Here is a 20,289-nt window from a genome sequence, read left to right as displayed (position 1 = left end):
CCACCAGGATGTTAGTCCCTCTCCAGTTCAGGTGTAACCCGTTCCTCTTGAACAGGTCAGCCCTGTTCAAGATGTAAGCCTACTTGTGACTAATAAACAAACTTTAACTTTAACTCATGTATGGTTTCTACAGAATAATGAACAGTCATGGCATTTCAAATTTGAACCTCAAAACATCAGTAAAAATCCCAGAATACCACTTAATACAAATGCCATTTGACTTCTAGTTACTGTAAATGAAGGGCCCATGACATAAACATCTTTTGACTCTCTGTTAGCATCGTGCAGTAGATCAGCTAGCTGAAACAAAAATTCCCCCTCAGACTGATGTGAAAAATCCCTTTCTTGCTTGGCCACTTTCCATTGCATGAGATGATGGTTTACACTGTTGTGGTCAACTCTGTAGTAAACATTGACTGGTGTGGCTCAGGAACTTGACTTTTGGCATAGCAGTCTCTAGTTTCTGCCACCACATTTGCTGCAGTGGAAGACGTTGGGCTGAGACGGTGCAGGATTCGCTGACATTGTTTTGTTCTGGGCCCTCTTCTATGCCAGCTGAGTTTCCATTTCTCCTTGCTTCTTCCATTGTCACTCCAAAGAATCAGCCTCCAGAGATCACAGCCAATGGCAACTACCACCCGGTTGTGGTATCAATACCTTCCATCTTCATATTTCACTTGCTGGTGTCCTAGTAGCAGAGGTATGAGCACACAGCAGCTCATGATGTAGTAACTGTTCACTGTATAGAAGGTCTTTGGGTGTATAACCGACATCGATCCAATGAACATGACTGAACCAGTACAGATGTTGTCATTTGCTTAGCATGAAGTGCATGCTGATGGAACTAGCACACTCCAAGACCTCAGAGTTGGTGATCTCTTCCTGCCACGAAATGTGGAGGATATGTCTAAGATAGCGAAGGTGGAAACTGCTCACCTTTTCTCCTGCCCAGCATATGTTGTTTAGGTCTCACTACTAGAGGAGTGTGCTGAGGATGCAGGCTTGGTGAACTCGCAGTTTGGAGTTTTCAGGTAGGTTATTATTGTTTCACACACTCAGTCAGCTTAGACGTAAACAGATGCAGTTTTTGCAAAGAGTATGTTGATTTCAGCATTAGTTGACAGATTGCTAGCGATTGTGACGCTATCAATAACCCCGAACATCACATTGTCAATAGACCATGACATTTGTCTTCCTGATAGTCAAACCAAATTCTTTATGGGCATAAAAAAGTCCACCCATTTGCTGCTGAAGACATTTCTTGTACGGAATGCTAGTGCAACATAGTCAGCGTAGCACATCTCTTTGATAAGGACTTGGGGCACTTTTGCCTTGGATCTTAGGTGGACAAGGCTGAACAGCTTTCTGTCAGTTCTGGTATGTAAGTAGTCACCCTCTGTCGGTGAACCAAAGGAATAGTACAGCAGCAAAGAGAATATGCCAAAGAGAATTGGTGCCAGAACTCAACCCTGTTTGATTCCACCACAGATTTCAAAAGGTTCCAGTGTTGCCCTGTCACAACTGACCTAACCAATCATGTTATCATAAAAAGATGACACTGAGCAGCTTTAGCAGGCAGCCAATTATTTCCAGCTGCTTAAACAGACCGTCTCTGCTCATGTAGTAACTTGGTGAGATTGAAGGAAATATTCAGTTGTCTCCTTTATTCGCAAGATTTTTCTTTCAGCTCCGTCAACTATGGATCTTCCAGTTTTGAAACCACTCCTAGACTCGGGATAGATGCATTCAGCCAAGACCTGTAGTCTGACAAGGGAAACATGGGCAAATATTTTTCTCAACAGGGCGATGATGCCTTGACAGTTGTAATTGCTGTGGTCATTCTTCTTCTTGTATAGGATCACAATCTTTGCATCAAGCATTTCTTGGGGCTCGCCACCCTCGCTCCAGCAGAAATAGTGAAGTTTGTGCAGATGCTACAGGAGTGCTAGTGTCTCATGTTTTATGAATCCAGGTGGTATAGTATCTGCACCTGGAGCATTGCCCATGGAAAGCTAGTCAATAGCTTTGCTAAGCACCTCTGCTGTGGATTTGATTTTCAGCTCTTCTAACCGGAATAGGCTGGCTTTCAATGGTATCTAGAGCTTTCTTGATAGTATTCACTCTCAAGTACAACCCAAGGTAGTGTTTTATCTACCTCTCCAACTGTTTATTGCAGTTGCTAATGACCAACTCTACCTTTGTTCAAAATGGACTCGTTTTAATAGTCAACAGACCTGTTGCCTTTCTGATCCCACTGAAATTCCCTGTATTGAAGGGCATCTGGCAAAGTTGTAACAAAGAACAAAGAACAGTACAGCACAGGAAACAGGCCCTTCGGCCCTCCAAGCCTGTGCCGCTCCTTGGTCCAACTAGACCAATCGTTTGTATCCCTCCATTCCCAGGCTGCTCATGTGACTTTCCAGGTAAGTCTTAAACGATGTCAGCGTGCCTGCCTCCACCACCCTACTTGGCAGCGCATTCCAGGCCCCCACCACCCTCTGTGTAAAAAAACATCCCTCTAATATCTGAGTTATACTTCGCCCCTCTCACCTTGAGCCCGTGACCCCTCGTGAACGTCACTTCTGATCTGGGAAAAAGCTTCCCACCGTTCACCCTATCTATCCCCTTCATAATCTTGTACACCTCTATTAGATCTCCCCTCATTCTCCGTCTTTCCAGGGAGAACAACCCCAGTTTACCCAATCTCTCCTCATAGCCAAGACCCTCCATACCAGGCAACATCCTGGTAAACCTTCTCTGCACTCTAACGCCTCCACGTCCTTCTGGTAGTGCGGCGACCAGAACTGGATGCAGTACTCCAAATGTGGCCTAACCAGCGTTCTATACAGCTGCATCATCAGACTCCAGCTTTTATACTCTATACCCCGTCCTATAAAGGCAAGCATACCATATGCCTTCTTCACCACCTTCTCCACCTGTGTTGCCACCTTAAGGATTTGTGGACTTGCACACCTAGCCTGTAACCAGTTGTCATTGGTGCACCCACCTATCATTCAGTTGAACTTTACTTCGAGCATTTCTTAGTGCATTCAGAGTCTTATCCCTTGGCTACCTCCTGTAATTAATAAGAGTGGATTGTTTGACTTCATTGACAGCTTCCATCAAAGTGGTGTTAGCCTTGAACCAGTGAGCGTTTTTCCACTCTTGCTTCCCATATGCTGAGAGTGTGGTATTGAAAATGGTGCCCTGAAGTGAAGATTGAAAATGAGAAGCATACTAGCACACAAAACATGGGAAGGCATGTTATATTTTTTCTCCCATATACTACTAGATGCATCACATCGACCTGATGGACGAGCCTATTGTATAGGCCTTTATCATTGTTACAACTGGAGGTATTCTTTGAAGTCAAGGTCAAAGGACTTACTTATATTTTTTATTCAATGTTGAGATGTGGTGATTGTTGCTTTCAACTAGGAGGGGGTGGGCCTTCTTCTTGAATCACTCTGTAATGATTTAATATAATTGAGTACCTTGTTAGGTTACTTTAGAGGGCAGTTATGAGTCAACCATGTTGGTGTAGCTAGATTGGGTTTAGAGGACAGGTTTCTTTCCCTAAAGAACATTACCAGGATTTTATTTACAACAATTCAACAGCTCCATGGTCAATTTCAATGGTGGTAGTTTTACTTTGAAAATAACTATTAAAGCTGCACGATGGGGTTTGAATTCACATTTTCTGGATTATCAAATATAGTAAGCACTATTTAATTGTACCCTGAACTTTGGCATCAACCACGCATCACCTGGAGCAATTGATACATCAGTATGTCTAAAATGAAACAAAAATGAAACATGACCTCCCTAATTTTAATAAAATCAAACAAATTAAAATATGAAAATCACCAAATAGACAAAGTGTAGTGTATACATTGAATTAGTAGTAAGCTGTTTCACCCTTTGAGCCTGTTCTGCAAGTCAGTGACATAATGACTGCTTAGCGACCTAACTCCACGCACTTGCCTTAGCCCCTAACCCTTAAAATCTTTAGCTAACAATTAAATCAATATCGGATTAAAAATTAACAATTAATCTAAAGCATCAATTGCTTTTTGCAAAAGAGAGTTCCAAACTTCTACCACCCTTTCTTTATTTCACTCCTGAAAAGTCTGACTCTAACTTCACCCCCGGTCCTACTCTCCAACTAGTGGCATCTCCTGTGGGATGTATGTGGTGAGGAAATCCAGTAGTGTTTCAGGAGATTTTAGTTGTAAGAAGTGCATTAGATTGCAGCTTCTGGAGGAGCGTGTAAAGGAGCTGGAGGGGGAGGTAGAGGAACTCCGCATAATTCGGGAGGCGGAGGTGGAAGTTGATAGGAGTTATAGAGAAATAGTAACTCCTAGAAATGAGGCTTGGGTCAATGCCAGGAGGAGGGGTAAGAAGCAATCGGGAAGACAATCCCCTGGGGCGGTTCCCCTCCATAATAGGTTTTCGGTGCTGGAGGCTACAGTTGAGGAGGAATCAACTGAGCATAGAGAGCAGATCTCTGGGGGTGAGCCGAGTGAGAAAGCTCAGGTGGTTAGGGGCTGTAAAAGACTGGGCCTTGTGATTGGGGACTCCACAATTAAGGGGACAGATAGGAGGGTCGGAACTAAAGGTAGGGACTCAGGGTTGGTGTGTTGCCTACCAGGGGCTGGGGTCCGGGATGTGTCTGACAGGGTATTCAGGACTCTTAGGGGGGAGGGAGATAAACCACAAGTTATTGTACATGTGGGGACACACGACATAGGGAGGATAGGGGAAGGGGATATTAGGCAGGGATTTATGGAGTTGGGGTGGAAACTAAAGGCCAAGACTGACAGAGTGGTTATCTCTGGACTCTTGCCTGTACCACGGGATAGTTTAGAGAGGAATAGGGAGAGGGAAGGTTTGAATTCATGGCTGAGGGGATGGTGCAGGAGGGAGGGGTTCAGGTACTTAAGCAATTGGGGCTCGTACTGGGGAAGGTGTGACCTCTATGAGAAGGATGGTCTACACCTTAATCAGAAGGGGACCAATATCCTGGGGGGTAAATTTGCTAAGGCCATGCAGGGAGGTTTAAACTGATTCGGGGGGGGGGAGGGATCCTGAGTAGTGGGGCTGAAAGTGAGGGATGCATGGATGGGGACTGCAATGCACGGCATTGCAGAGGTGGGGTGGAGCAGGGTTTGAAATGTGTATACTTCAATGCCAGGAGTATTCGCAATAAAGTGGGTGAACTTGCAGCGTGGATCAGTACCTGGGACTTCGATGTTGTGGCTATTTCAGAGACATGGATAGAGCAGGGGCAGGAATGGATGCTGCAGGTCCCGGGGTTCAAATGTTTTAGTCGAAGTAGGGAAGGAGGTAGAAGAGGGGGAGGGGTAGCATTATTGGTCAGAGATTGTATCACAGTGTCAGAGAGGAGGTTTGATGAGGACTTATCTGTTGAGGTAGTATGGGCGGAGATTAGAAATAGGAGAGGAGAGGTCACCCTGTTGGGAGTCTTTTATAGACCTCCTAAAAGTTCTAGAGAGGTTGAGGAAAGGATTGCGGAGTCAATCCTGCTTAGGAGTGAAAGTAATAGGGCAATTGTTATGGGGGATTTTAACTTGACTAATATTGACTGGAATTGTTATAGCTCTAGCTCGTTAGAGGGGTCAGTTTTTGTTCAAAGCGTGCAGGAAGGTTTTTTGACTCAGTATGTAGACAGGCCAACTAGAGGTGAGGCTATATTGGATCTGGTGCTGGGAAATGAGCCAGACCAGGTGCTAGACTTGGAAGTTGGTGTGCATTTTGGTGATAGTGACCACAATTCGGTTACGTTCACCTTAGTGATGGAAAGGGATAGGCATGAACCTCGGGCCAGTGGTTTTAGCTGGGGGAAGGGTAATTATGAGGCTATTAGGAGAGAATTAGGAAACATAGGTTGGACTAGGAGATTACAGGGACTGGGAACATCCGACATGTGGAGTTTTTTCAAGGAGCAGCTACTGCGAGTCTGTGATAGGTATGTCCCTGTCAGGCAAGGAGGAATTGGTAGGGCTAGGGAACCGTGGTGCACCAAAAAAGTTTCTTTGTTGGTTAAAAAGAAAAAGGAGGCTTATGTTCGGATGAGACGTGAGCACTCGGGTAGTGCACTAGAAAGCTTTAGATTGGCTAAGAGGGAGTTGAAGAGCGAGCTTAGAAGGGCTAAAAGGGGACATGAGAAGACTTTGGCGGATAGGGTTAAAGAGAATCCTAAGGCGTTCTATAGGTATGTCAAGAACAGAAGGTTGGTTAGGGCAAGTTTAGGGCCAGTTATAGATGGCAGAGGGAAGTTATGTGTGGAACCGGAGGAGATTGGTGAAGCATTGAACCAATATTTCTCTTCGGTGTTCACGCAAGGGGACATGAATATAGCTGAGGAGGACACTGGGTTGCAAGGGAGTAGAATAGACAGTATTACAGTTGATAAGGAGGATGTGCAGGATATTCTGGAGGGTCTGAAAATAGATAAATCCCCTGGTCCGGATGGGATTTATCCAAGGATTCTCTGGGAGGCAAGAGAAGTGATTGCAGCGCCTCTGGCTCTGATCTTCAGGTCGTCGTTGGCCTCTGGTATAGTACCAGAAGATTGGAGGTTAGCGAATGTTGTCCCATTGTTTAAGAAGGGGAACAGAGACTTCCCCGGGAATTATAGACCGGTGAGTCTCACTTCTGTTGTCGGCAAGATGTTGGAAAAAATTATAAGGGATAGGATTTATAGTTATTTGGAGAGTAATGAATTGATAGGTGATAGTCAGCATGGTTTTGTGGCAGGTAGGTCGTGCCTTACTAACCTTATTGAGTTTTTTGAGAAGGTGACCAAGGAGGTGGATGGGGGCAAGGCAGTGGACGTGGTATATATGGATTTTAGTAAGGCGTTTGATAAGGTTCACCATGGTAGGCTTCTGCAGAAAATGCAGATGTATGGGATTGGGGGTGATCTAGGAAATTGGATCAGGAATTGGCTAGCGGATAGGAAACAGAGGGTGGTGGTTGATAGTAAATATTCATCATGGAGTGCGGTTACAAGTGGTGTACCTCAGGGATCTGTTTTGGGGCCACTGCTGTTTGTAATATTTATTAATGATCTGGATGAGGGTATAGTTGGGTGGATTAGCAAATTTGCTGATGACACCAAAGTCGGTGGTGTGGTAGACAGTGAGGAAGGGTGTCGTAGTCTGCAGGAAGACTTAGACAGGTTGCAAAGTTGGGCCGAGAGGTGGCGGATGGAGTTTAATGCGGAGAAGTGTGAGGTAATTCACTTTGGTAGGAATAACAGATGTGTTGAGTATAGGGCTAACGGGAGGACTTTGAATAGTGTGGAGGAGCAGAGGGATCTAGGTGTATGTGTGCATAGATCCCTGAAAGTTGGGAATCAAGTAGATAAGGTTGTTAAGAAGGCATATGGTGTCTTGGCGTTTATTGGTAGGGGGATTGAATTTAGGAGTCGTAGCGTTATGTTGCAACTGTACACAACTCTGGTGCGGCCGCACTTGGAGTACTGTGTGCAGTTCTGGTCCCCACATTACAGGAAGGATGTGGAGGCTTTGGAGAGGGTGCAGAGGAGGTTTACCAGGATGTTGCCTGGTATGGAGGGGAGATCCTATGAGGAGAGGCTGAGGGATCTGGGATTGTTTTCGCTGGAAAGGCGGCGGCTAAGAGGGGATCTTATTGAAACATATAAGATGATTAGAGGTTTAGATAGGGTGGATAGTGATAGCCTTTTTCCTCTGATGGAGAAATCCAGCACGAGGGGGCATGGCTTTAAATTGAGGGGGGGTAGTTATAGAACCGATGTCAGGGGTAGGTTCTTTACCCAGAGGGTGGTGAGGGATTGGAATGCCCTGCCAGCATCAGTAGTAAATGCGCCTAGTTTGGGGGCGTTTAAGAGATCCGTAGATAGGTTCATGGACGAAAAGAAATTGGTTTAGGTTGGAGGGTCACAGTTTTTTTTTTAACTGGTCGGTGCAACATCGTGGGCCGAAGGGCCTGTTCTGCGCTGTAATGTTCTATGTTCTATGTTCTATGTAATAGTTTCACTCTATCATCCCCTTAATATTTTGAACACTTTGACCAAATCATCCCTTAGCTTACTAAATTCCAGAAAATACTACCCTCGTTTGTGCAATTTTTCCTTTTAGCTTAACCCTTGGAGTCCAGGTATCATCAGCCCAATATATTCTCCCCAAGATGTGATGGCCAGAACTGCTTACGGTACTCAAGGTGTGGTATAACCAGGGCTCTGTGTAGCTGAACCATAATTTTTACTCCTTGCATTTTAATTTCTAGATATGAAGGCCAGCATTCCATTAGCCTTTTTAGTTTTTTTCTGTATCTGCTCACGATTTATGTACGTGGACCTCCAAGTTTCTTCTAACCTCCACCATTCCTAGGTTTTCATTTTGAAAGCAACCTGTTCTATCTATCGTTTTAAGTCCAAATTGGATGATCCCAAATTTTCCTACAATCACAACCATTTGCCAGTTTTGCTCGAAATTCATTTAATTTAAACACTTTGCATTTTACCCACAACCTACTCTGTCATATCTTTTGTCTAGATTCGTAATAGGCAACCTAGGCCAGTGAGTGGGGGTTGCATGAGTGGCCATCCTTCATCTCAGTGGGTCACAAGATTGAAATCAGGCTTGTTCACTAATCATGACCCCATGAATAATATTAAATAGATTTAATATACGCCTAATATTTCATAACAAGGTATAGAAAATGCTTAATTATTTACATATAATAGAACGACCAACAAAACAAAATAAACATTACACTTTGGATGCAGACGAGCACATGGCTCTCACAGTCAATGTCGTATGCAATCAGCTTGCACTTCACTTCACTAGCCTTGCTTTATATGCATATCATTTCAGTCATATTGGTTGGGAAAAAACTGAAATGAGAGGAATGTGGCAACCCTGCACACGGGCAACAGTCAACAAAATGTTTTGTAGGCTGCACTCAGAACTCCGATGGGCTACATGTTGGTCACCACTGGTCTAGATCATTTATATTATTTAGGACTGAGATTATCACTCCTTGGTAATCTGTGGCATTATATGTCCCAGAGGGTTGTCAATGCTCCATTGTTGAATATATTTCAGACAAAGATAGACAGACCTTTCAGGGAGTATGATGAACAGACAGGAAAGTGGAATTGAGGTAGATGATTAGCCAAGATAGTATTGAATGGTGGGCACACTTAATGAGTATTTGGTCTACTCCTGCTCCTACTTTTTATTTACTTTATTTGTTGCAAGATTTTCTTTCTTTTGCTGCACACGAACTTGTACTAAGTACCAAAACACTGGACAAAATTTAAAATACTTTCTGTTTTAAGCTTACACAAACCCCAGGTAATAGAGGCAAAAAGCACTACTTTTTTCTCTCTCTCTATACACTGTCACCAAATTCCCCATTTCTGCATTTCTTGCACAACCATAAATGTTTAAGATAACACAATTCCTAATTACATCAAACTAGGCAAAAATTTTATTGATATCATCTTGCCTGTCCTATCAGACACCTTCATTTTATTTTTTATTTTTATACTTTTCCAATTCAATCAAATCAAGTCCAATTCAGAGTCTCAACAAGTTGAGACATTTCCGATCCAAGCTGACAAGACAGGGCATGCAACCCTCTACCCTGTCTTGGGCCTGATCTACATGAGCCAAGCTGATTGGAGGAAACATAGAAACCCTACAGTGCAGAAGGAGGCCATTCGGCCCATCGAGTCTGCACCGACCACAATCCCACCCAGGCCCTACCCCCACATATTTTACCCGCTAATCCCTCTAACCTACACATCCCAGGACTCTAAGGGGCAATTTTTAACCTGGCCAATCAACCTAACCCGCACATCTTTGGACTGTGGGAGGAAACCGGAGCACCCGGAGGAAACCCACGCAGACACGAGGAGAATGTGCAAACCCCACACAGACAGTGACCCGAGCCGGGAATCGTACTCAGGACCCTGGAGGTGTGAAGCAGCAGTGCTAACCACTGTGCTACCGTGCCGCCCCGAGGGGGAGGATTCCTCCTCCAAGGCTTGATCTCATTTGCATCTTAGCCAAAAGGCCGAGATGTCGCTTTTAAAAATTGCTTCATATGAATATGAAGCTTAAATGTAACCCAGTGACCTCAACCAAGCGCAGCACCTTCAATTACTTTATCTCATAGTTGCTGGCAGCTGTACTGGTGATGGGAGAAAAATAGTAGGCAACCCAAGTTAAATTCTTTAAATTGACATTAAGGTCGTTACCCCCAATGCCAATCAGATATCCCAAATGAGGAAAAATAGGAAAAAGCTGAAACTACACAGGACAAAGAAAGCCTTACATTTGTATAGTGCCTTTCAATATCCTCAGGGCATCCCAAAGTGACTGACAGCAATTAAGTACTTTTGAATTTTCTTTCTAGTATAACTGGTGTTGTAATGTAGAAAATGTGACAGCCAATTCTGAGCACAGCTCAGTCCCACTAACAGGAATGTGACAATGTCCAAAGATGTGCGGGTTAGGTTGATTGGCCATGCTAAAATTGCTCCTTAGTGTTCTGAGATGTGTAAGTTAGAGGGATTAGTGGGTAAATATGTAGGAATATGGGGGTAGGGCCTGGGTGGGATTGTGGTCGGTGCAGACTCGATGGGCTAAATGGCCTCTTTCTGCACTGTAGGGTATCTATGATCTATCTATGGTAATCTGAATGTTTAGTGGTGTTGGATGAGGAATAATTATAGGCCAAGGCTCTCTGGTCATCTCTGAAGTAGTGTCATGGAATCTTTTATGTCCACCTGAGAGGGTGGATGAGGCGTTGGTTTAATGTCTCATCTAATAATTTAATAAACGAACATTCAGGGCAGATCCAGCTAGAAATCAAAATGTCCTGTCAAGTTGAATACTATTGAAAATACAACCGTACACTTTTCTTACATTAGAAAAAAAATGTCCCAATATTCTTTATAGGAAAAAATACTCCTTATTCCATCAACATAAATTCATCAACCAATGCACAAAATAAAACCTAATCAAGAGTATATAAATCACAGCTATTGAATGCAATTCAATAAAAATAAGATTATGCAATATAAAAATAAATGAACTGCACTGCAACAGATTTAATATTTTAGATAACTGACTTCAATCTCAGGAAACTGCAGTTTGTGCTTTATTACATCTACTGATGCAGTTTTTCAGTAGCAATACAAACATAGTCACAAACTATGCTATCAAATGGCTATATACTCCACTGCCTGCAGAATGCTGTTTCTGACTTCTGGGTTATTTATTTTCATTATTACTGCTGTTGATGTGATTGCCCAAATAATAACTTACAAATGCCTCCAGAGGCATTAAGACAGTCTCTTTGGGTTTCTCATTTTGAACTCAGAACTATTATAAAATCAAAATAAATGTCATCTTTTTGTTTCCATTTGGTTTACATCAACTACAGCATGACTTTCCAAATTATTATCTTCAACAATTCTTTGACAATATATTTCAACTTGTGTGGATGGGAAAGAGTAGACAATCCCATGAATTCCTGAGAAACTAGTCTGCATTGATTGTTGCAAAATTGAGATTCAGGCTTTGAGTGCACACATATAGGCCCCAACCTCATCCCATTCCAAGGCAATGAAATTGCAGCTCATGCTTGACATATTTTCATGTACATGTATGTATATATGCAAAACAAGCAGCTCATTGTTCCAGGGTGGACTGGATGGTGTGGCATGACCTGTTTCTTACTGTGATATTGCTCATCTCACAAATCTTGGATAGGTTATGACTCCAGCAGGGCAGTATGGTCAGTCAATGCCCCCATATAGTCAAGTTAAAATATAGATTAGCTGGACATAATCACATGGCTGTTTATGGGACCTTGCATCACAGCTGAAATACTGTCAGTGCTGTGCTAGTAACTACAGTGTAAAGGCAACATAAAGAAGCTCTTTTCCATAGCATACAAGACTACGGACCAAGTGCTGAAAAATGGGATTAGGTTAAGTGCTTGATGGCTGATGCAGAAACAATGGGTCAAAGGGCCTCTTTCTGTGCTATAAAACTGTATGACTCAACTCTCAAACATTTGTTCATCCAATCCTTGAGCATATAAATTTTGTATCCCTTAAATGTCAAGAAATATAAATAAGAATTGAAGCAATCGAAAGGAATGCTGCACAAATCAGTATGGGAAATCACTGGTGTCACATTCTTGATCAAAAATTTGGAATGGGAATCACTACAGCAAAGGAGAGAGAAAAGTAAACAGACTATAAAATATAAAATGGACTGGTCAGAATGGACAGAAACAAGTACCTAGTGCCCACTGACAATGACAAAACATGAAGTGGCCACCCACACAAACTTACAAAGACCATTTGTTTCCAAGATACTATATCAACCATCTTTTCTTTCAACGAATGTAACCTCTTAAATACAAGAGTAATAATGACAAAAAAGAGAGGGTAAGAAAGTGTGAAGCAAGTGTTATACAAGTTTAAAAATCAAAAGGAACAGCAAAGCATTTTACAAGTGTTGTTAAAAGTGAAATGAGAAAATTGTCAATTTGCAGAGTCCTAGTCTTGAAGCACAGAAAGCAGCCTTTTCAAATGACCCAAGGCTTGGTCTGCCCTCTGAGGAGGATGAGCGAGAACCACTATTTCTAATTCTCTCCAGCTTCTTGGTCAATATTTATTCCTCAAATCAACATCATATTTTTAAAAATGTTTATGGGTTTTTGCTACGTGCAACTGGTTGTAATGTAGGAATTGTGGTAACAGTTAATACACTTATTGACTGTATGGAGCTTTGAAGTGTGCTAAAAAAAAATTGTAGAACACAATGTGCCTGTGCCAATCTTTTCTTTAGACGAGCTATCCAATTTGTCCCTTGGGCTACCTCCTTACCTATAAATCTGCGCATTTCTCACTTTCCAAGTCTTTTAAAAGTTACTATAATATTTGCTTTTCCCTTGCAACAAAATGTTATCCTTTATTTCCTCTCTGCTGGATCTTGTTTTTGTTTATTAGCTCATGGGATGTAGGTTCATTGCCCATCCCTAATTGCCCTTGAGAAGGCAAGAGATATAAATTTTAATTTTTGGGTGGCACAGTGGTTAGTACTGCTGCCTCACAGCATCAGGGACCCGGGTTCGATTCCCGGCTTGGGTCACTGTCTGTGTGGAGTTTGCACGTTCTCCCCGTGTTTACATGGGTTTCCTCCGGGTGCTCTGGTTTCTCCCACAGTCTGAAAGGCATGCTGGTTAGGTGCATTGATCTGAACAGGCACTGGAACGTGGCGACTAGGGGAATTTCACAGTAACTTCATTGCAGTGTTAATGTAAGCCTTACTTGTGACTAATAAATAAACTTTAACACGGATTCGTTAAGGGTAAGTCTTGCCTCACAAATTTGATTGAATTCTTTGAGGAGGTAACTAAGTGTGTAGATGAAGGTAGAGCAGTTGAAGTCGTATACATGGATTTTAGTAAGGCGTTTGATATTATTTTGATAAGGTTCCCCATGGTTGGCTCATGAAGAAAGTAAGGAGGTGTGGGATAGAGGGAAATTTGACCAATTGGATAAGTAACTGGCTATCTCATAGAAGACAGAGGGTGGTGGATAGAAAATTTTCAGACTGGAGACCAGTTACCAGCGGTGTACCACAGGGATCAGTGCTGGGTCCTCTGCTATTTGTGATTTTTATCAATGACTTGGAGGAGGGGGCTGAAGGGTGGGTCAGTAAATTTGCTGATGACTCTAAGATTGGTGGAGTAGTGGATGAGGTGGAAGGCCGTTGTAGGCTGCAAAGAGACATTGATAGGATGCAGAGCTGGGCCGAAAAATGGCAGATGGAGTTTAACCCTGATAAGTGCGAGGTAATTCATTTTGGTAGGACAAATTTGAATGCGGATTACAGGGTCAACGGCAGGGTTCTGAGGAATGTGGAGGAACAGAGAGATCTTGGGGTTCATATTCACAGATCTCTGAAGGTTGCCACTCAAGTGGATAGAGCCGTGAAGAAGGCCTATAGTGTGTTAGCATTTATTAACAGGGGGTTTGAGTTTAAGAGCCATGGGGTTATGCTGCAACTGTACAGGACCTTGGTGAGACCACATTTGGAATATTGTGTGCAGTTCTGGTCACCTCACTAGAAGAAGGATGTGGAAGCATTGGAGAGAGAGTGCAGAGGAGATTTACCAGGATGCTGCCTGGTTTGGAGGGTAGGTCTTATGAGGAAAGGTTGAGGGAGCCAGGGCTTTTCTCTTTAGAGCGGAGGAGGATGAGAGGCGACTTAATAGAGGTTTATAAGATGATGAGGGGGATAGATAGAGTGGACGTTCAGAGACTATTTCCTCGGGTGGATGTAGCTGTTACTAGGGGGCATAACTATAAGGTTCATGAAGGGAGATATAGGAGGGATGTATGAGGTAGATTCTTTACTCAGAGAGTGGTTGGGGTGTGGAATGGACTGCCTGCTGTGATAGTGGAGTCGGACATTTTAGGAACTTTCAAGCGGTTATTGGATAGACACATGGAGCACACCAGAATGATAGGGAGTGGGATAGCTTGATCTTGGTTTCGGACAAAGCTCGGCACAACATCGAGGGCCAAAGGGCCTGTACTGTTCTATGTTTACTTTACTTTAAAGATAACCCCACAGTGGAACAAGATGCCAATGGAAATAATCACAACCCCATCACTTAAAATATTCTAGATTCAGCTTTAGATTATTTACATCAGGTTATATCTGGTTCAACTGACACTAACCATAGAAACGTTTACGGAATATATTCAATGGAGTTTAGAAGGGCGAGAGGGGATCTTGGAGAAACTTATAAAATTCTAACAGGATTAGACAGGGTAGCTTCCGAAAGAATATTCCTGATGGTGGGGGAGTCCAGAACTAGGGGTCACAGTTTGAGAATAAGAGGTAAACCTTTTAGAACTGAGATGAAGAAACATTTCTTCACCCAGAGAGTGATGTGTGGAATTCACTACCACAAAAAGTAGTTGAGGCCAAAATGTTCTGATTTCAAGAAGGAATAGCTCTTGGGGTTAAAGAGATTTTGAATATGATCAACCATGAATGGTGGAGCAGGCTCAAAAGGGCGAATGGCCTACTCCTGCTTCTATTTTCTATGTTTCTTTGGAATATGGATGTTAGTCTGTGCTGCCAACACAATCGAAGCAGAAAATTAATGGGAGCATTTTCAAAGAATATAATTAGGCTACCTGTGGCGAGACTTCATATTTTAATTTGATTTTCAAAATAATACGAGCAGTGCAGTAATTGAAAGAAAGATGATGAAGAATGCAGTACTGTACACATGCAATATTCTACTGGCGAGGCTGGCTCGGTGAGTGAGATGTTACGGTGTAACGTGCCAGGTTTCGGAACCGTCACACAACCCTTGCCCTGAACACAACTTTGTGGCACTCAGCGTGAGGGCAACTTGACTTTATGTGGGCACTTGCCGACCAAGCTCCGCGAGCATGACATGTCTCAAATTTGAAAGCTGGGCAAGAAACACGTCAAATCACGCTAAGTCCTCCAGCCTACACAACACGCGTCAAGCGTGAGGAGGCCCGTAACAGGGGCAACACTGAACAGGTAATAAGAAAAGCTTAAGGGTCGGATTTGTTTTTAAATTGGTTGCCAAGACACCGCGGCCAGAGGGGCAGCAAGCTCGCCGATCACACAGCATGAACATGTTCTCAGTTTGAAAGGCTTGGGGGGTCGCCGCGCACGGTTTACCTCTCGAGCTCGCCATCTTTCTCCATGACAACCCCGCGCGCCTCTAACGGCGCTGCCGCCTCGCGAGCTGGCCGGTTAACTTTTCAAAGCCGAGCCCGAGCGCGCGATCGCTTCTCCTTCCCCGGACCCAGGCGGCGCGAGGACCGCCTAAAGACCAGCTTCTCCCTCCCCGCCCTCTCACACCCCCAGCCGGTGGATAGCCCATTTCACCCGCCTGATCACAAGCTGCCAACAAAATAGAACAGTCTGCGGAATCAGCTGAGTCTGAAACATGGAGCGCGATGTATCTCTAACGATAAATAACCTACACTTTCTTGAGGAAATTTTTCTGTCTCTTCCTCCTCCCACCTCCTCCTCATTCACGCAGGCGACGTCCAAAGACAGACAGGTTTCCTCAGCCCGACTTCATTCTAACTTGCTGGCAGAGGAGGGAGGGAGGGTGGGCGGGATCTCTCACCTCCTGCTCTCCTATTGGTTTTTCCAGTCCTATTACGTCATACAGGGGCGGGATCAGGCGGTATCTCGAGTTGCGATTGGATAGTTATCCTGTCAGTCGGAGGAGGGAAACGCCCCGCGCAAGCAAGTTCATTTGACCGGTAATTTTTTGTGCAAATCTTAAACACCAAGACCAAGTTGTCGACGATAAATGCCGTTCGGTCCTCTTGAAGCATCCAGTTACTTGCACGATTCCTTGTGATGATATGCCACTGCATGATTAGTGGATGCGATTTGCACCGATGGAAGGTAAAGTAAATGTTAAAGAAACGGCTAATTGATATATATTTCGTTGTTACTGGTATCTTGACAAGAGAAGAATCTTCTTGGGGGGAGCGTGTGAGGCAGAGATAAAGCCTCTCTCTATTCCCATTCCTCCCGACTCTTGTCTTTTTAAGGTGAAATCTTCGCCCTCGGTGGAATTTTTGTTTCCTCCCAGAGCACCGCTTGTATGTGTCATGAGTGTTGAGGAGCGCACGGCTGATGTGACAGTTATTCGGGAAGCCGCTGGAATGAAGAGATGTGAACAGAGCCGCTTCTTGGATTGGGCGCGGAGGCTGCTTTGATGTTTGACTCCGTGCGTCTGCACATCTCATCGTGCTTTCGGGAGTGTTTATATTCCATTTGGACAGCAATAATATGTGCCTGTGCAGAGTATAAAACTTGCCACTTCTGAGAATACCATCATAGATATATAATCCCCCCCCCCCCCCCCTCGCCCCACCAGATTTTCAGCATCCGCAGCATTTTGCTTTTGTATAGACATGTATGCGTGGATTTTTAAATCACGAATTTCCATTTTCTATTCTTACCTTGATGCCCTGTACCTTTATCGTTAATTTGCTCAGTTGTTCGGGTAATTTTGGTGTCCATGTGACAAACAGACACAAGTTTTTTTTGACCTTGCAACATTTTTAAGTAGGAGCGTTTAGTTTAGAAAATGTTCTTGCATTTTGCAAACGTGGCTTGTTAAATTGATTTGGATGTGCACACTTTCATGCAGTGGAATGTGTTTAATTCCATTGTAGTATCAAATGTTTTAAGTTAATGGGGATGGCTTAAGTAAGCAGATTTTTATTTTGTTGCAACGTTAATCATCATGCAAATATGTTCGTATTTCGTTCGCCTTTCAAATTAAAGGGGCTGATTTTTAAAAATTTAAGTCGTATTGCGGGGGAATCATATTACTTTACATTTTTGAACAAACATAAAAATCTAATTTATCGCATCAATTTAAATATTAATTAAATTCTGGGTTGAGTTTGGTCGTGTTATTTAGCATTGCGTAATATCTGACTGCCTGATCAATCTTGAATGATTTGACTTGGGTCTATTATAGTTAGAAATTTTAACCCCTTTGCGCACCGGGGACTTTAATGGATACTTGTAAGTATAAGTTAATTATATGTACTTTTCAGTACTTCGAATTGTTTTGACCAGCCTTAACAAAATTATATAAGTGAAATCCCGTTACGCTATATCGTGATTTTACATGTGGTTTGGAAATCTAGATCTGATTACTTTTATTTCTCAAGTAGTAAAATATCATGGGTGGGCCAGATTTCGCTGGAGAGACGCATTTTGGCAGTGTTACATTAGTTAAATTTATAATTGCACATTTAAATTTAAATTAATTTGCCCACAAAGTTGCTGGAAGTGCGAGCTTAAAATGGCACAGTGAGGTCAACAGGATGACTGGTACCTTTCTGAACACTAGGACATCTCCTTAACCAATGAGATTTCATGACTGAGGGAATTATAATGCTGTTATGTCATCTGGTTCTTCTAAATTAGAAATAATCACACTTAGATACAGTACTAGAGCTTCATCCAGTGTATTTCTTTCAGCCCTCCATGTGGTTAATGGACTGATAGGTTGTTATTCACATGATTGCAGTGTGATAGTGAATGTAGCACCCTAGGGTATACATATAACAATTATTTCCTAGCTCCTTATGAATAATATAACAATATAGTATATCTTTTAAATAAAAGCCTCTATTTCAATGATGCTATCCCAATTATAGTTTAGCTAATATAAAGCAAGTTAAATAAACTGAATCCTTTCTGTCTTTTATAGCTTGTTTTCTTTGCTGAGAAAACATTCAAGATATCACTTAGGTGGTAGAATGTTGTGCCTCCATCTTGTAGATTTGACATTCATCGCTCTGTGATGAATTGGCACAGGCAGTGTTTTGCATGTTGCTCCTGATGTTATAGGAGTTGTGCTTGGTGTTGTTAAAGTGTCATTTGTTTGTTGATGTTGCACTGCTTGTTGGTGATGCTGTTGACGTTGTCTCATTGGTTAGTGATGTTGATGATCTCTTCAGCTCTGGTGTAGGTTAAATATGGACTCTGTTCCTTCTCGTTTGCTTACTGGTGTCAGTCTGTGATGTATGACCTTGGAGTCGCTGCTTCACTTCACCAACAACTTTTGCTGGGTTCCAGGTTTTTAATGATTGGATCCTCATGTACAGTTTGTCCTTGCAACAACATAGGCAGGGATTTGGCATGCTCGTTAAAGTGTTGATCTCCTTCCACTTGTGCATCAGTAGTTGCTTTACTTCCTCTGGGTTACTTGCAGGACAGGATGTGCCTTGCTTGGCAGAGTTGTCTTATACTTTCTTCCATTCAACAGCTCTGCAGGTGATTTCATGTCAGCCTTGAGAGTTGTAAATCAGAATGACAATAAAACAAGGTTTGGGTCTTCCTTTTTTGCTTGGCACTTTGTCTTTACCGTCTGGATATTTCTGTGAACCAGTGATCCGCTGGTGTTGGGGTGATGAGGTAATGATATTGAACCTGCACGTAGTAAATATCCTAAACTCTCCGGAGATGATTTGGGTTACATTGTCACATTTTCTTTCAGGAATTTCTTGTTCAGTGAACAGAACTTGTACAGTTGAGATGATTGTTGTAGCTCTCAAATTTTTCACCTTTCGGATAAAAGAGAACTATGAGTTCTGCAAAACGATGTGATACCATTCTTGGTTCATTGTATGTAAATAAATTGCTCCCACAATGTGTCATGGTCTAGGTGGTACTTTAGTAGCTATCATTTTCTCTTTCTGTTGGGTATTTCTATATATCTAGCATACATTACATGTAAACAGAATTCTAGATGTCTATCCAGCATGCAGATGATCTAGCTCTGAACATACACTCTCCATTCCCATTTGGCCTTGGAGAAGTTCTTCCTGCATCATTTTGGGTATGATTATTCGGATCTGGCTAGCAGAGCACCATTTCCTGGTGAGATGTCAGGCCCGAAGTTGCGCATCGGGCCTATACCGCGACCTGCACCCGATTCTGAGCAGATCGCGGCTTTACCGACACCCGATTCGGGCGCGGGTCCAGACCGCGCCCAAATCGGGCAGTCCGAGAATTTAAATGCATTTGCATGCATTTAAATCGACTTATTGAACCGCGCGCCCAACTCTACCACCAAATCCCACTTTACCGTCTTCTGGTCCGATGCGGATCCGCGCTCTAATCGACCTGCCGAATAAAAATCCGAAGGGAGGGGGCAGGGAGTTCCGCGGAATGCTGAGGTGAATAATGAAAGTCGTGGTGTTTGAAGTATGCGGCCACTCTGGAGAGGAGGGATTCGTTCCTCCGGTGGGGAGGAGGGATCAGCCGCAGAGTGGCAGCGGAACCCCCTGCTCCCTCCCCACCAATCGGCCGTAGAGTGGCAGCGCCCCCCCCCGCCCAGAGGATGATACGTCACACCCCCCCCTCCCCCCCCCCCCCCCCTCAGGGGATGATCGGTCACATCCCCTCTCTTCCCACTCCCCCCCGCCCACCCCCCACCCCCCACCCCAGATGATCTGGGTCAGAGAGCTGCTCTCTCTGCTTTTTTCTTTCGCGCCCGGGCGCGCTGCTTCAGATTTTTTTCGAACTGTGCATGCGCAGTTCAGAGCGCGATCGTTCCGGCAGCGCTAAGCCCCGCCCACAGCGCGAATCGGACCGGAGCTGGCAAAAAGCGTATGGGCGCGCTGGAAAGAGGATTCCAGGCTCGGAT

The 20,289-nt window shown here is 43.5% G+C and overlaps 1 protein-coding gene across 2 annotated transcripts in view; it reads left to right on the top strand.

Annotated features, from left to right (window-relative positions):
* Positions 1-16,389: 16,389 nt before the first annotated feature.
* lnx2a (ligand of numb-protein X 2a) overlaps positions 16,390-20,289 on the top strand; it is a 132,686-nt gene continuing 128,786 nt past the window's right edge. Inside the window, exon 1 of one of the 2 annotated variants that reach the window (XM_078222845.1) lies at positions 16,390-16,517. The gene's annotated coding sequence lies outside the window, so the exon portion shown is untranslated. The remainder of the gene's footprint in view (positions 16,518-20,289) is intronic. The other variant, XM_078222846.1, reaches the window with a different exon arrangement.

Source organism: Mustelus asterias, chromosome 10, assembly GCF_964213995.1.
Source record: "Mustelus asterias chromosome 10, sMusAst1.hap1.1, whole genome shotgun sequence".
Classification (NCBI taxonomy): domain Eukaryota; kingdom Metazoa; phylum Chordata; class Chondrichthyes; order Carcharhiniformes; family Triakidae; genus Mustelus; species Mustelus asterias.
The sequence above is the reverse complement of the archived record's forward strand: the minus strand, read 5'-3'. Positions and strand labels throughout refer to the sequence as shown.